Source organism: Nicotiana attenuata, chromosome 1, assembly GCF_001879085.1.
Source record: "Nicotiana attenuata strain UT chromosome 1, NIATTr2, whole genome shotgun sequence".
Classification (NCBI taxonomy): Eukaryota; Viridiplantae; Streptophyta; class Magnoliopsida; order Solanales; family Solanaceae; genus Nicotiana; species Nicotiana attenuata.
Genome location: NC_031989.1, coordinates 4,673,562 through 4,686,200, shown reverse-complemented (window position 1 = coordinate 4,686,200; position 12,639 = coordinate 4,673,562).

Here is a 12,639-nt window from a genome sequence, read left to right as displayed (position 1 = left end):
CTCCACATTCGTTTCCTTACCTCCCCTACCCCAACCCTACCCCCCCCCCCCCCCAAAAAAAAAAAAAGAAAATACTCATTTGTTGAAATGAAAAAAAAATTTATCTAAAATATAAAAAAGAAAGTACTATTAATAATATTTTTATTTAGAGTGGGGTCGGGGTGGGGTGGGGTCTGTAGCGGGGGGTGTGGGAGTGGGTTGGTGGGGGTTGGTAAGGATGGGGAATAGGGCGTGAAAGGCTGAAAAGAGTTTTGAAAAATGTTTCCCCTTATCTTAATTTTATTTTTTAATTGAAGCCAGTTTCACCTCAGGCTATATTGACTTGTAGGTGTTGGGGGGTTTGGCATTGACTCCTACCTCGTATATTAATATCCAATAAGTGAACACATGAAGGAGAGGGATATGAGACCTTACCTCCTCGAATTGTACTTTTGAATTGGGCATTCCCAATTCATTTACACTAGTGTCTCTGTAACAGTAACAACCAAGAAGTATTGGTCCTAGTCTTAATACTACAGCTAGGGTTATATTATGTACCACAAAATTAGCATGGGAAAAGCTGGTCCCGTTACACTGTAACATCATATACATTAAGAAGGAAGAGGAAATATGGAACTATGTTTAGCTAATGCATCAGCTACTTGGTTAGCTTCCCTATAACAATGTTGAATCATGATATTCTACTTCATAATACCCTTTTTCATTGATTCGACTGCATATTCAAGACTCCATGGAACATTGATCTTTCCTAGTAACATATACAACAGAAATTGTGAATCTAATTCTAGGATAACATGTTGCTTGTTCATAAGTACACACCAATTTACAGCAAAGGAAGCTGCCTCAACTTCAGCACAATTGTTAGTGCAGAACCATAGAGCTTTAGCAAATGCCTGAATTAGCTCTCCATTTCTGTTCCTAACAACTCCTCCTAGTCCTGATGTCTTGTTTGTGCTACCATCAGTATTTATCTTCAACCAAAAATCAGGAGGTTTGTTCCAATTTACAATTCTACACATAAGATTGACTGTGATAGATGTGAGCGTTAGAATGTTAAAACACAAAATCAGAAAACTGTTAGAAGAATAAAAGAAACTGGAAAATAGTAGAGAATTAGAAATATTCCAAGTCCACAAGGTTCTTGTGTGTCCTTAAGGAATTTTAACCCCCTCACAAGTTGCCAAGGTAATGGATTAAATCCTCCCAGGATAAAACGGAATAAACCTTCCTGCAACAGTGGCAATACAAACTGCAGGATCCCAACGAACTCAAAGAACGGAGAAAAATCACACTTACGAATTGGAGAGAGAGAGAGAGACTGCGAATTAGGATGCAGTATATTCAAAAAGAAAGAAGTTCTGGAGTGTTTTTCGTGTGTAGAAAATGGAGCCTTGCCTCAGAATTTATAGGCAATTATCAGAAGAGGTGTCTGGAAAATGTGCCTTTTCAGAAGAATACGCTGCCTGCCGCGGTTCTACCGTGGTTACGGCAGAACCGCGGTCAGAGAGGCTCTCTGAATCTGCCTGCCGCGGTTCTACCGCGGTTACGGCAGAATCGCGGCCAGAGAGTCCCTCTGAATCTTCAGCAGGGTTCTAGCGTATTTTCAGCAGTGATTTGGCATTTAATTAATTATTAAATAATTAAATAATTTTTATCCAAAAATAATCTTATCGATCGATCATTTGACAAATCCAAATCCAAATCCAAATCCAAAGTCGAAGCCGAGCGAGCGACGACGACGGTGCGAGGGTTCATTCTCTTCAACTCCTTTTAAGAGCTTTAAGAAGTGATTCTATATATAAGCACACAAATGTGATTGTCCCTCACCAATGAGGGACAAAGTGCAAGACAAAAGTTCACTTCTTCAAATTTTCATTTTTCCCTCCATTTTATTTCCCTCCATTTCCAATTCACACTTCTTCTACTTTAAAGCCCAATGGCTTAAAGTCCAACAATGGACTCCATCTCCCTGCAGATATTTTGAACTAGTAGCTTCTTCTGGGAATTCCTGCACTTGGTGCCATTCCGGTAATGCATCATAGAGATTATATTCCGACCTCCCCTATGGACACCCATAGGACCTGCATAAAATTTCCATATATTAGTAGCTAGATCACCAGTGATAAAGACATGTTCAATAGTTTCATCCTTATGTTGATTGCTGCAGCTACAATTTGGTACAATAATTTGCCCTAAATTTTTAATAATTTCATCAAGATGAACTTTTCTTTTAACTAGCCTCCATAACATAAAAGACATCTTGAAAGGGATGTCTTTTCTCCAAATTTCTTTCCATCGTTTTTCCTATCCCTTCGCTTGATAGGGAAAACACTTTCCTCTAATTGGAGGAAAATGAGTTCATGTGGAAAATATTTTCCAAGACGTTTATGTATTGGGAAAAATTGAGTTTATATATATTAAATTGATTGGGAAATGAAATGTCATGACACGAAGGCTGGTCAAAGAATGACGACTAGCAAAGAGGCACGAGTTACAACGGATACGAGCAGAAATACAAGCAGAGGCCCGGGCAGATATTCAAAAGGCTCGACGCTCGTACCTATTTATATCCAAAAATTAGGGAGAATGAATCTGATAGAACAATAGAGTACAGATACGGTATTTGATAAGCATTAAATACCAGAAACATTAGAGAATCTATATTAAATTACAATGATTGTGTAACGCAGCATTTAATGACTTTAATTGTCCATAATGGCCTAATTATGACAAAGGCAAAACGTCTATCTTAGAGATAGCTATAAAAAGGAGAAGACTGGTCATTTGTAAGGACACGAAACACTATTGGAATACACTGATTTATTTTGCTTTCCTTTATTCATTTCATTATTAGCAAAATCAATTTCTATTATTCATTTCTTTGATTATCAGTAACCCGAGTTCTTCTAAAATAAAGCTTTGACCGAAATTCCATTTTTTGGTTAAACAAATTGGTTCCGTTACCGGGAATCTGAAAATCTATTCTTTCTTAACTTAGCCTTTTTTGTTACATCAACAACCATGTCAAATGTTAACGACAACACCCAAGGAAACCATCAACTCCAAGGGGAACCACAAGATGATTGCACTCCGATCCCTTCTCCACAAAGCTCGCCTCGGCGGTCTCGAGAAGGCACTCCTGATGGATCTCACTCAAATGCAAATGCTCAATTTGACAACGATGAAGCTATCAATGAAGCTTTGCAAAAGCTAATCGCTCAACAGGTCAACAAAGCTCTTGAGGCCTTTGCCAGCCAGTTACCTGTTACACCATCAACACCAATTCCAAATAACAACACTTTGGAAAACCCTCGTTCCGGGCTTGCTAATTCAGGCAGTGGTGGAATCCCCAGCGAGTCGCGAGATGGAGAACCAGGTAACTTAGTCAATTCCGATTTACAAAATTTAGTATTAATATTGCAGAAACAGCTCAAGGAGCAAAGTGACCGCATAGAGCAAATACCTGGAGTACCGCCTGTAATCAAAGGGATAGATATGGACAAATATTCACAGCAACCTTGGAAGCCAAGTGCTGCTCCTCTCCCAATTCCAAAGAAATTCAAAATGCCCGATATTCCAAAATACGATGGAACTGATCCACGAGACCACGTGACTGCATTCACAACTGGCGTAAAAGGCAACGACTTGACCAAACAAGAAATTGATTCAGTATTGGTCGAAAAATTCGGTGAAACACTCACTAAGGGAGCATTAACATGGTATTCTCTTTTACCCGAAATTCCATAAATTCTTTTGCTGAGCTTGCAGATTCATTTATCAAAGCACATTCGGGAGCTAAAAAAGTCGAAAAGAGAATGGAGGATATTTTCAAAATCAAACAAGGGGACTACAAGTTGCTCAGAGAGTTTGTGGATAGGTTCCGGCGTGAAAGAATGACGTTGCCACGTGTACCAGATAATTGGGCAGCGATAGCTTTTACTAGTAATTTGAATGAGAAAAGCTCAGAAGCCACGAGGCGACTCAAGGAAAGTCTTCGTGAATTCCCAGCAACGACATGGAATGACGTTTACAACAGTTATAGCACGGAGCTAAGGATAGAAAAAGATATTATCTCACAATCTCAAAAAGAAGAAAAGGTGAGTTCGAGACGGGCGGAAACAGAAAAAAGGTCCGGTAAAAATAGATACGAACCATATATGGGCCCAGCGGGAAAATATTCACGATCAAAACATGATAATTCAAGGTACGATCATAGATCGAGGAATAGAGAGACGGGTTCATCATCAAGGTTTGGGAATGATCGTAACACACGAGAGTCACGGGACGATGATAGAAACTTGAAGGCAAGATGGTAGTTATAATTTTAATGTAAGCACTTCCGAGCTCGTAGCTGTTTCAAGAAGCATGGGTGATAAGGTGTGGTGGCCAAAAGAAATGAGATCAAATCCAAATAGGCGCAATCCTGATCACTGGTGCGAATTTCATAACGATCATGGTCATAAAATGGCAGATTGTAGGTTGCTACAGGGTGAAGTTGATCATCTGTTGAAGCAAGGATATCTCACTGAATTATTCAGTGAGAAAGGTAAACAAGCATACATGAAGAATAGGCAGGAGCCCCCTAAACCGCCTTCTCCAAAAAGGACCGTTAATGTTATAAGCGGAGACGAAGAAATCAATGGTGTGACGTACACAGCAGCCAATAAAGTTTCCAAAGTCACAATTACCCACGGGAAGCGGGTGCGACATGTCATAGAGGAAGAAAGTATTACGTTTGATGATGCAGATGCGGATGGCGTATTAACTCCACATAACGATGCACTGGTAATATCTTTACTTGTACATGATACTAATGTGAAACGAGTTCTGATTGATCCAGGTAGTTCTGTGAACATTATTCTGCTAAGAGTACTACACGAGATGCAAGCTGAAGCTAAATTAGTACCCAAGGCGCATACTTTGTCTGGATTCGACAATTCCAGCGTCGTGACGAAAGGGGAGGTAATACTAACTACATTCGCAGAAGGAGTTGTTAAGGATACAAAGTTTCAGGTGGTAGAGATGGAGATGGCTTAAAATATGATTCTCGGGAGACCATGGATCCACGAGATGGATGTCGTTCCGTCAACCTTACATCAAGTTATTAAATTTCAATCACCATGGGGAATATGTCAAATCCGTGGGGATCAACAGACATCTAGAAGCATCAACTCCGTAGCAGATTCAAGTACGAGGAACGAAGAAAAATAGCAGTTACAGAATCCAGTTGAGGATACTACAACACAAACCTCAACTGAACAAGAACGAACAGATGTGGACTCAAGGCCCGATTTCATTCAAAAACCAGAGGAAAATGAAAATATCAAAACAACGATTGAAGAACTGGAGGCTGTAGTATTATTTACACAATGGCCCGAAAGGAAAGTCTACGTAGGGGCCAATCTAACCCAGGACATGAAAGGTAAATTGATTAAACTTTTGAAAACTAACGTGGATTGTTTTGCTCGGTCCCATTCTGATATGACAGGAATACCACCGGAGGTAATGACTCACAAGTTAAGTGAAGACCCCTCATATCCACCTGTCAAACAAAAGAAGAGAAAGCAAGGAACTTTCAAAAATCAGGTGATTTAAGATGAGGTCCAAAATTTACTAAAAACTGGGTCCAAAATTTACTAAAAACTGGGTCTATCCGTGAGGTAAAGTATCCTAATTGGTTAGCCAATACTGTTGTGGTACCAAAAAAGAATGGTAAATGGCGAGTTTGTGTAGATTACACAGACCTTAACAAAGCTTGTCCCAAAGATTCTTTTCCATTACCACATATAGATCAACTAATTGATGCTACTGCAGGACATGAGTTGTTAAGCTTTTTAGATGCGTATTCAGGTTATAACCAGATTAAAATGGATTCTTTAGATGAAGAAAAAACTTCATTTATAACAGACAGGGGGACTTACTGCTATAAAGTAATGCCTTTTGGTCTAAAAAATGCTGGTGCAACGTATCAAAGACTGGTGACCAAGATGTTCCAAGAACATTTGGGAAAAACTATGGAGGTATACATAGACGATATGCTCGTTAAAACTCAACATTCAGGGGATTATATATCGCACTTATCAGATACGTTTCAGATCTTGCAAAAATTCAATATGAAACTAAACCCTGAGAAATGTGCATTCAGTGTTGCATCAGGTAAGTTTTCAGGTTTTCTTGTTTCTAACTGTGGTATTAAGGTGAATCCAGCGCAGATTAAAGCCATTGAAGAAATCCCTGACATACTTACAAGTAAAAAAGAAGTGCAGAAGTTGACAGGAAGAATTGCAGCTTTGGGGAGATTTATTTCCAAATCATCAGAAAAATGCTTTAAATTCTTTTCAGCTCTTAAAAAGCAAGATCAGTTCGAATGGACTGAGGAGTGTCAACAGGCACTCAAAAATTTGAAGACATACCTGTCAAATCCGCCGTTGCTCTCAAAACCAAAGGTTGGAGAAAGATTGCTCATCTATCTTGCTGTCTTAGAAGTAGCGGTGAGTGCTGTCTTAGTTGGTGAAGACCAAGGTAAACAATCTCCAATTTATTATGTCAGCAAATCATTATTAGATGCGGAGACGCGGTATCCTCAATTAGAAAAGCTTGCACTTGCATTAATCATGGCATCAAGAAAACTAAGTCCTTACTTTCAATGTCACCTTATTGCCGTAGTAATTGCTTATCCATTACGCAATATATTACACAAACATGAGTTGTCTGGCAGATTAGCCAAATGGGCTATAGAATTAAGTGAATATGACATCACTTACCAGCCCAGAACCGCGATAAAATCTCAGGTGTTAGCAGATTTTTTGGCTGATTTTAGCCAAGAGATGCAATTAGAAGCAGAAAAAGAATTACAAGTGTTCAACGGGTCTAATCCAGGAATTTGGACCTTATTTACTTATGGCTCATCTAATGTGAAGGGAGCAGGTTTAGGAATTGTTTTGGTGCCACCTACGGGTGAAACCATTCGTCAAGCCATAAAATGCCATTCTATAACTAACAATGAGGCAGAGTATGAAGCTGTAATTGCAGGTTTGGAACTGGCACGAGAACTTGGCATTAATCAAATTGTAATCAAAAGCGATTTGCAGCTCGTAGTTAACCAAATGCTGGGGACTTATACAGCCAGAGAAGCACGAATGCAACAATACTTAGAAAAGGTACAGGATTTGATTAGACAATTTCAAACCTGGAAAGTCACGCAGATACCAAGAGATGAAAATGTCGAGGCAGATGCCCTAGCCAATCTCGCATCTGCAGCAGACGTGGCGAGCAATGAAAATACTTCTGTAATTCATTTGTTTCATTCGGTACTCGATCCCGACAAAAATGAGGTAAACTTTAATAATTTAACCTGGGATTGGAGAAACGAGATTGTCGCTTTTTTGCAGTTTGGTACCGTCCCTGAAGACAAGAAAAAGCTCATGCGCTCCGAAAAAAGGCTGCTCGATATTGTTTAAAGCAAGGTAATCTTTATCGAAAAATGTTCGGTGGTCCCTTAGCAAGATGCCTCGGGCCTTCTCAAATGGAATATGTAATGAGAGAAATACACGAAGGGCATTGTGGAAATCACGCAGGAGGAAGATCACTGGTAAGAACCATGATTAGAGCAGGCTATTATTGGCCTAAAATGGAAGAGGAAGCAGAGGATTTCGTGACTAAATGTGATAAGTGCCAAAGATATGGTAACAACATGCAGACCTGCGGAGCTGTTACATCCGGTCATTGCACCGTGGCCTTTTATGAAATGGGGAATGAATATCGTGGGACCACTACCACAAGCAAAGGGACAGGTAAGATTCCTACTTGTACTCACTAACTACTTTACTAAGTGGGTAGAAGCAGGAGCATTTAAACATGTACGGGAAAGGGAAGTCAGAGATTTCATTTGGCGAAATATCATATGTCGATTCGGTGTACCAAAGGAAATCGTGTGTGATAACGGCCCACAATTTATAGACGCACAAATCACAGAATTTTTTCAAAGCTGGCAAATCAAAAGGATTACGTCCACGCCTTACCATCCGGTGGGTAATGGACAAACTGAATCAACAAATAAAGTCATTATCAACAATTTGAAAAAATGATTAGAAGAATCCAAAGGTAATTGGCCAGAAGTGCTACCCGGTGTTTTATGGGCATATCGCACGACAACAAAAACAAGTACAGGAGAACCACCATTCTCATTGGTGTACGGAGCTTAAGCTTTAATTCCGGTTGAGATAGGGGAACCAAGCACGAGATATACGCAAGCGTCAGAAGAATCTAATGAAGAAGAAATGCGCATAAACCTTGACTTACTTGAAGGAAGAAGAGAAGCTGCTTTAATAAGAATGGCAGCACAAAAACAAGTCATGGAACGATATTACAATCGAAAGGCACGACTAAGATACTTCAAGATTGGGAACTTCGTACTCAAGAAAGTTTTTCAATCCATGAAGGCAGCTAATGCAGGGAAATTAAGTCCAACTTGGGAAGGACCTTACAAGATTCATGGTATTGCGGGGAAAGGAGCATACGAACTAGAAACAATGGATGGCAAGATATTACCCTCGCACTGGAATGCTGTTCACCTAAAGAGATACTATTTCTAAGGAGTACCCACGGGCAGGTATCCTCATTTTAAAATTCTATTTTTGAATTTTTAAAATTTTACTAACGATTTTAGATGATAGGCAAAAAGCTAACCCGTACTAAATGATGAATCACGACCTGCAAGGCACGTGGAATAATTAAAATTCCCGGTCTAGGGTTACACCTATTCTGATAGAAATTATACGGGTGAAGCAGTCTTCATCTAAAATCGTACCTCCGAGTCCCGTATGTTTTATTCCTTTACAGGAAGGGGATTAAACAAGAGGAGTAATCAAGTGCTCGAGACTTCATACTTCAAAGCTCAGACACTTGGGGGACTATATGATATATACATAGACAAATGTATAAAGAAGGCAAAGAAGATTGAGAAACAATCAAAAGTTCAAGCCTAAACAATCAAAAGTTCAAGAAATCAACTCATTTAAAGAGTCAAGTGCAGAGCAAAACCCAATGAAAGTTAGTCACGAGCTAAGGCCAAAGCAAAACCTCACCATAGTTAGGTTAAAGGCAATGTACTGAAACAGGTTGTAAATAAAAACCTTGTATTTAAAATACATGTACTGAATCAGGTTATTACATAAAAACCTTGTATTTTATTCTTTCTTTTAAAAAAACAAAAAATAAAATCTGTTGTAAGAAAAACAGCTACGAAAAAGTTATAGATGTTATTTAAATACATGTAAAGTGTTATTTAAAACTTGGCAAAGTTCAAATAAAAACTTGTCAAAGTTATTTCAAGAAACATGTGTATTCCTATTCCTTTTGTCGTATATTAACACCATAATGAAGTTGAGACGTCTTCTTCATTAAGCGTCGAATATAAAAGGTCCCTCTTTTATAAAATTCATGACTTATTTAAAATATTCATGAGATAAAAAAGTATTTTACAAAATAAAAATGCAAGTTATTCAGTAAGTCCTTAAATGTAAAGGCAAGAATAAACAAAACAAAAGTTCAAATGACAAACTTCTTAATATTAAAAAGTTTAGACTAAGTGTGAACTTAGCCATAAAACTAAAAGTTGCTTATACAAAATGCCCCATAAAAGAACTGGGGACCTAACATTTTTAACAAACCCTTAAAAAACAACCAAGGGTTTCAACCACATACCACCAAAAACGAAAAAAAAATCATGCATCATAAACTTGTCACTAGGGAATAGAAGAAGGAACTGAAGCAGAGTCATCAGTAGGAGCAGGTTCAACTTGACTCGAAGGAATTAGGGCACTCACCATACCCGTATCATCTTCAATATTCTCGGAGGTTTCAGCCACGGGAGAAGAAAAATCTTGGCACTGTTTAGTCTTTTCAATAGTTTCTTTGATTTTGGCCAATTCAGATTCCAAATTAAAATTCTCCTGGCTAACTTCAACAAGGTTATCATGGCGAGAATTCAAAAATGCCCAACTCCACTTCGATTGCGGTTTTGTCTTCAAGAATCTCGTAATCTCTTTCCCAGTCAGCAATTTCACTCTTTAGCTTCTCATTCTCAGCCAAGGCGAAATTGTAAGAAATTTGAAGAGCAGCATGTGAACTCTCTAAAAAGCAAACCTTACCAGAAGATTCCTGGAGGTCTTCTTGAGTTTAAGTCAGAGTTTGCATGAGTTCACCAGCATATGCTTCTTTTTCACCTAAGAGAGCCTTCAACTCTCTGATCTCTTCACTGGCCTTCGAGAGTTGCTCGGAAAAAGATGTTTCAAGACGTATCTTCTCTTTATCTGCTTGACTTGATGAAGCTTTTACAACCGCCAACTCTGAAGTCAAGGCCCTTACCGCTGCTCCAAGGTACTTTTGCTGTCTTCTAATATTTCCATGTCGATTTGAAGACTCTCATACTGTTCCCTCCAATTATATGCTTCAACTTGATACTCGTGCATCAACTGCTCCGTGTGAGAAACCCACTTTATCATTTCTGTAACCACGAGATTGATCTGAAAAAGAAAAGGAAGTAAGATAAGAGTTTTACAAAAAGGAATAACAAATTAATAAGAAAAAATACCTTTAATGACGATTGTATTATGTCACTCATCAAAGTTATGGAAATATGACTTTCAAGCTTAGCCTTCTCGGTTGGGCCGATCAGAGGTTTCAACCACACATCAGCCCCGCCTGATTTTCTCAAAAGATTACCATCGGTGCGGACTTCGATGATAACCTGTCTCATGGCTTCACCTCCACTTGAGGAACCAACTTCGGTGTAATGAACCGTCGAAGGAGGAACAATTGAAGAAGGAGTAGTTGAAGGAGGAACGGTAGAAGCAGTCAAAATGGCCTGGGGAGGAACTGTAGCAGCCACGACCGGTAACAGGGTAATCACAGGAACGGGAGTAGAAAAAGAAGCAAGGGGTGCTTCATCAGAAATCGAACCTAAATTTTCATCACCAAACCCGCGGTTAAAGAGCTGCTCAACAGAATCATGAGCAGCACCGGGAACATCATCGTCGGGGATTACCACCGGGGCTTCAACAGACTCGGTAAGAGGATAAGAACGAGGGGGAGAAGCTTCCTCATCAGAAACGATCCGTCTACGGGCTCGTGGCCTTTTCACTAAGGAGCTCCCGTCTTCCTCTTTTTCGGAGTCTTGGTCAACAGTGGCTTTTCTTTTCGATGAAGAGCCCAAAAGTATCTCTTGGGCCCTTTCCAAAGAAATCCGAGAAGCTACGACCGCCTCATCCCTAATACCTTGAACGGCGAATCCTGATAAAAAGAAGGATTAAAATAAGTTCTGAAGAATAAAAAAAGGGTTACAAAAAAAAACTCTTACCATGAGTTTTCACCTTCCAGCCAAATCGTTGGGAGAGAGTTTTTCAAGATCTACCCTCCATTGGAGCTGTATTTAACAATTTTCCTACCCAACCACGGAAATTGGGAATTTCATCAACAATTCCCATGGTCGCTGCAAAAGAAAAGGAAAATTGAAATAATTATCATCAAAATTGAGGGGAAAAGGTACGAGAAAGTTATAAAAAAAAACTCACATGCAAAATTCCACTTCTCGGGGAAGGGAACATTTTCTTTACCCACTAAATCAACAGTGGGGGCAACAACAAACCGGGCGTACCAGCCACGGTCTCTGTCATCTTTGGACTGACCAGAACTCTTTTACTCCTTGCTACTAAAGTAAAAACACCTTGGCGAAAAAGTCTGGGAGAATAAAGGTGAATTAAATGTGATGTTCTAGACGTCAATACCACACAAGGGGGGGGGGGGGAGTGATTTGTGTGGTACCTGATTTTCGAACTAGAAGAACCTGGTTCTTCTAGATGTACTTATTAAGACTGTTTGCGAAATTAAGAGTGCATAAAATAAAGAACATAGAGATTTTTATGTGGAAAACACTTGGCTCAAAAGGTGAAAAAAACCACGACCTACTACTCAGTAGGATTTTCCCAAACTTCCACTAAAATCACTGAGCCAAAACAGCATTTACAAAACTCTTTGTAAACCTAAGGATTAACTCTAATCCCAGTGTGGCATACAGCCTCAACTGCTGCGACACTTTTAAGTTAACTCTAACTTGAATACTCAAAGTACCTAATACAATTGCTTCTATAAAAGCTGAAAGGTACAATTTTAAAACACCTACTAAAATTGAATTAGAATAAAAGAAAGACACAATGGAATTGGTTCTTCTATCTTGTCCAAGTAGCTTCAGGTTTGCACACTTGAATCTCACGTAAATTGCTTGCAAAAAGTCTTGCTATTTTGCTCTTCAATTTAGTTTCACTTCTGCGTTTGTGTGCTACCCTGTAAAAGAGAACAATCATTATTATTCATAGAGTTAGTAATCAGAGTTTGATTAAAACTCGAATTGCTGATCCTTCATCAAATTCGAGTCCTAGAACAATTCAAACTCCAATCCTTATTCTTTATCCGGATGTAGTTCTCTTCACATAAGGAGACTTCAACTCCTTATCCTATACAACCTTTTCGATCAACTCAGAAGATATTGTTGCTGACCCTTGAGACTTATCTTCACACGTATGTCACGTGTATAAGTATATCAACACTGTGTCTGTCTCACATGATGGACCTGGTTCATGA